Here is a 6,000-nt window from a genome sequence, read left to right as displayed (position 1 = left end):
ATCAGTGGATAGGAGGGCCCACAAGAATAAAATCCTGGCCTAAGCGGCTAAACCAAGCTGTCCCTAACCATGTGCTTGTGGCGTGAAGGTGTCAAGTGAAAAATTGAGACTGAGCGGTTAAAGTCGTGGTCCAAAGCAAAGCAAAAAAAAAAGAGTGTGCTTAAGAGCTCTGGACACCTCTAATTGGGGACTCTAGCAAAGCTGAGTCACAATCTGAAAAGGTTCACCCAGTTATGTGTCTGTGGCATTTATGTATCCGGTGGTAATACTGGAAAACAAAATGCTTTGGGTCACAGCTAAGACTCATAAAGTAGCTGTATTCAAGAATCAACATACTTAACTAGGAGAATCAATAACACTATCTGGATTTTGAGTTCCTATAGAAGCCAATCATTCTGAACTTCAAAGGATAAAGTGAGATGGCAAAACTGTTTAGAGGCAAAAAGCTAAAAGCCCCGCTCATCTAATTAATACTGATCTTCATAGATGTTTTTGGAATTCATTGTATATTCTCTTCTTTTTATCCTATTTGATTTTCAGTTGCTTGGGGACAAGCAACAATTTAAGTTTGGTGTTGTGATGAGTGGATAATTTATACGCTTTTTGGCACTATTTTTAGTATGTTTTTAGTATATTTTAGTTAGTTTTTATTATATTTTTATTATTTTTTATTTAAAATTTAATTTTCTGGACTTTACTATGAGTTTGGGTATTTTTCTGTGATTTCAGGTATTTTCTAGCTGAAATTGAGGGACCTGAGCAAAAATCTGATACAGAGGCTGAAAAAGGACTGCAGATGCTGTTGGATTCTGACCTCCCTGCACTCGAAATGGATTTTCTGGAGTTACAAAAGTCCAATTGGCGCGTTCTCAATTGCGTTGGAAAGTAGACATCCTGGGCTTTCCAGAAATATATAATAATTCATACTTTACCCGAGATTTGATGGCCCAAACAGGTATTCCAAGTCAGCTCAAGAATTCTGGCGTTTAACTCCAGAACTGGCACAAAAGCTGGAGTTAAACGCCCAAATTGGCACAAAAGCTGGCGTTTAACTCCAAGAAAAGTCTCTACACATGAAAGCTTCAATGCTCAGCCCAAGCACACACCAAGTGGGCCCCGGAAGTGGATTTTTACACTAAACACCCTAGCTTACTCATTTTCTATAATCCTAGGTCACCAGTTTACTATAAAAACTACTTTTAGTGATTCATCTTGTACCTCATGACACTTTACACGTTTCATTTTGTATTATCTACATCATGAGTCTCTAAACCCCATTGTTGGGGTGAAGAGCTCTGCTGTTCTTCATGAATTAATGCAATTACTACTGTTTTCCATTCTATCACGCTTGCTTTTATTCTAAGATATTCATTCGTACTTCAACCTGATGAATGTGATGATCTGTGACAATCATCATCATTCTCACCTATGAACGCGTGCCTGACAACCACCTCCGTTCTACATGCAATCAAGCTTGAATGTGTATCTCTTGGATTTCTAATCTAAGATTGGAACCTTCGTGGTATAGGCTAGAATTATTGGCGGCCATTCCTGAGATCCAGAATGTCTAAACTTTGTCTGTGGTATTCTGAGTAGGATCTGGGAAGGGATGACTGTGACGAGCTTCAAACTCACGAGTGTTGGGCGTAGTGACAGACGCAAAAGGATCAATGGATCCTATTCCGACATGATCGAGAACCGACAGATGATTGGCTCTGCGGTGACAGCGCATTTGGAACATTTTCACTGAGAGGACGGGAAGTAGCCATTGACAATGGTGATGCCCAACATAAAGCTTGCCATGGAAGGAGTCTTGCGTGCATGAAGAAGAAGATAGTAGGAAAGCAGAGATTCAGAAGACAAAGCATCTCCAAAGCCTCAACCTGTTCTTCATTACTGCATAACAAGTATTTATTTCATGTTCTTTTACTTTTTACAATCAAATCTGAGAATTATTGATATCCTGACTAAGAGTTACAAGATAACCATAGCTTGCTTCAAGCCGACAATCTCCGTGGGATCGACCCTTACTCACGTAAGGTATTACTTGGACGACCCAGTGCACTTGCTGGTTAGTTGTGCGGAGTTGCAAAAGTGTGATTGTAATTTCGTGCACCAAATAAGCATATTATTGGAAAAAAATATATCTCTTTTATTCTTTTTAGCTCCTTTTTATATGGCTAAGTCGTAAAGATTATTGCTTTTACAAACTATTTATTGTGTATTATAAAATTACACCATTACAATGTTTAACCATGATCCTGGTTATTAATATTAATGTCCCAAGATTCTTTTTACAAATATTTGAATGCTCACTTCACCGTCATCTATGGATTCATGGAATTAGACCTAATACGGAAGAGTGCCCCTAACTTGAATCTCCATCTTTGGTGTTCGATAATGGATATCGCTGGGGTCATATGACCACAAACCTAGTAGAGTGCATCAATGGGATATTGAAGGAGGCGCGTAATCTTCCTATCACATCATTTATCAAGGCAATCTTTTACAGACTAAATAAGTTGTTCACTAGGAAGATGGCTAAGGCTGAGGCTCGAAAGAATGCAGGACATGTATTCTCTGAACATGCAATCAACAAACTTCAATTAAATCAGCAGGCAGTGAGAAACATCCAAGTTAACTTATTTGATAGGCAGAACGAGGTCTTTGAGGTGCGCGAGATGCCTAGCGTTATAGAGTATACTGTGAATCTCCGTCAACGACATTGTGATTGTAGTGAGTTTCAGACATATCAAATTCCTTGTCATCATGTCTTTGCGTGTTGTGTGAACCAACGACTTGATTGACAACAATATGTTCATGACGTATATAGGATGAAGGAGATAAAAAAGATGTATAGAGCAAGGTATAAGCCATTAGGGAACCCAGCAACATGGCCTGTGTATCAAAGACCAAGGCACATACTTAATCCGCACTTAAAGCGAGTATCCAAAGGGTGTCCGAAAATAACTCGCTTCTTGAATGAAATGGATATGCATGATATGCGTAGTCCTAGGCGTTGTAGGCTTTGTGGAGGCCAGGGTCGCAGTCGAAGTAGATGTCCCCATCGTGCAGGGTTAAGTTCTAGTGTCTCTGCTCATAATTCTTAGGGTTTTCGGCGTTTATTTACCTGTTGTATTGGATTATGTACTACATTATGAATTAAATTAAATAATACATTATGAACTAGATCAATACTACATTTTATTGTGAATTTATAAAAACTACAATAATAGTCTTACCACAATAACTGTCTTACAACAATAGGTGAACAACAAATATAAAAATTACTTGCTAAATGTCTTTTTCACAAATTTAGTATATTTTTTTACTGTCTTTTTTTATTGTGGAAGGGGTATATCTACTTGCGCTCCTACATGTTGGGTCAATCCTCAAGTTATATCCCTTGCTATGTACATCAGAAGTATGGACACTTCTCGCACTTTTTGCCACATCTATATCTTCCGCCGCAGCTACATGACATAAATAACCACAATAATAAATATACTAATCAAGTATTACAATTCATTAACAATAATAAATACACTAATATTAAATACACTATTACCATCACCTATCATGGTCATTGTCGTCCTCACCATCACTATCAGCCGAAGTTGTTAGTGCTTGCACTTGAGAAAAATCAATAGCATTACTACCACCAATCCCTCTAGCGACACTCTGGATCGAGTCAACATACCTTCTAGACCCCGAGCATGGAGAGAGACTGCGACATCTTAGTCTCGAATCCACAGATGATCGACCCGGAGTAATTTGAGGCAATTATTGACTATGCTGTGGTGCCTGCTCGTTAACTATAGGAGGTTGAGGCTAGGATTGCTACACTTGTACGTGAGGGTCAAAGAATAATTCATTTACCCATTGAGATGTCTTTGTTTCAGCCACCCACTGATATAACTGGCGGTTTAATGATTGCGCAGCTGTGTCTACATGCTTTGACATAGAAGGTCGATAATATGCCTGGTAGGGCGACATGTGTAGTGAGTGTGAGTCGGGGAACAACTGACTGAAGAATGAGGGTTTAAGCTCAGGGTTTGGCTATGTGTATGGGTACTAGTGTGGAAAGGAAGTTGGTAGTTGGTATGGGTGTATGATGGTGTAACGACCTAACTTCCAATACGTCATGATCGTACCAAAAGTAAGGCGTTACTAACCTATTTCTTTTATTAACTATTTAATATTGAGCCTTTAGTTCGATATCGCGCTTCTATTTTATGGAAAATTCCAGGAAAATTTTTCTTTTTGATTATCAAAATTATAATTTCAATTATACCAAATATCTAATAAAGTTTATGTAAAAATTCTAATTAATTTAAACTCCAATTATCATGAAACTCTATTTAATTATCATTAGTAAAATAATTTCTTAAAATAAATCACAAATAACTAATTATTTAATTTTCAAAAACTAGGGTTGTTACATTCTACCCACCTTAGAAAAATTTTCGCCCTCGAAAATTGCTAGAATAACATAAGTTCAAACTGAAATCAAAGAAAGCAGGATATATGGACAAAAGTATAGGCATTGTCAAGGATGAATATTCAAAGAGTTACGTAAGCAATCAGATTCATAGGCAAGCAAAGGTATACAAGAATGACAAAGTATGGTTGGGAAACAAGCAAATCACATTCTAAGAAGGAAATTCAAACCAGAGAATTCCAATGAAAGCAACGAAGAAAAAGATGGCACGAGTTCATGTGGCACAAATAAAGATTATACGTCGAATCGAAGCTAACTTTATAACCTCTAACGCTCCCAAACTCCGTGATTCGCATTACCTATTTTTCTATTTCATCTATGATAACCCATTAGTGTTCCCATATACATAAATCATTAGTATTAAGTTGGCCATACCTAATACCATGAGGAATGCAATGGTAACCTAACAGCATTAATCATCAGACAGTCATGCAGATAAAACACAAACTCTTGTTATCAGAACAAGTCACAAAGCATGATAGACACTCAGAGTATGCAATGAAGCATAGTCAGTCCATTCCCAAGGCTCTAACAGGAACGAACTGCTCTGATATCATTTGTAACGACCCAACTTCCAATACGTCATGATCGTACCAAAAGTAAGGTGTTACTAACCTATTTCTTTTATTAACTATTTAATATTGAGCCTTTAGTTCGATATCGCGCTTCTATTTTATGGAAAATTCCAGGAAAATTTTTCTTTTTGATTATCAAAATTATAATTTCAATTATACCAAATATCTAATAAAGTTTATATAAAAATTCTAATTAATTTAAACTCCAATTATCATGAAACCCTATTTAATTATCATTAGTAAAATAATTTTCTTAAAATAAATCACAAATAACTAATTATTTAATTTTTAAAAACTAGGGTTGTTACAGATGGGCTGTAACTGTGGAACATAACCAGTCAATCGCAGGCGAGCCCCATATGATTCTGTATACCATTGCATATACCGATCAGATGCTTGATAGTGCAGTGTAGGATCACCAACCAGAATGGAACTCAAATGGTTTATCCATCTCATAATGTATACAGATCATAGAATGCTCAGCTCTCCAATCTTTGTTCTTTGGTCCAGTCAGAACCATGTTGTGCAATTCTGCAAGACGAGTAGCTTTTCCAGAAACTTTCTGTGCCAGACCAAATTGCCTCATCACCCTATCTGATAACAACAACAACAACAATAATAATAACAAATAGACAAACATAAAAATAATTACATATAGTGGACGTTCAAGGTATTTAACAATGTGATTTTCAGAACGCGTAATGTCACGAACCATCTTCTATTTGTATTTTTTCTGAAACAAAAAAACTATTATATTATATAAACTAGATCTAACATATATCCAATATTTCTCTAACATTAAATAAATAAAAATATATTTAAATAATATTACATATAATATTTTCGATTCTATTTGAAATAAACAACATACCCCCACTTTAACATTTACTCAACATAAATTTAATAATACATTAAATAAAATAT

Source organism: Arachis ipaensis, chromosome B10, assembly GCF_059453495.1.
Source record: "Arachis ipaensis isolate K30076 ecotype BB chromosome B10, ASM5945349v1, whole genome shotgun sequence".
Classification (NCBI taxonomy): Eukaryota; Viridiplantae; Streptophyta; class Magnoliopsida; order Fabales; family Fabaceae; genus Arachis; species Arachis ipaensis.
The sequence above is the reverse complement of the archived record's forward strand: the minus strand, read 5'-3'. Positions refer to the sequence as shown.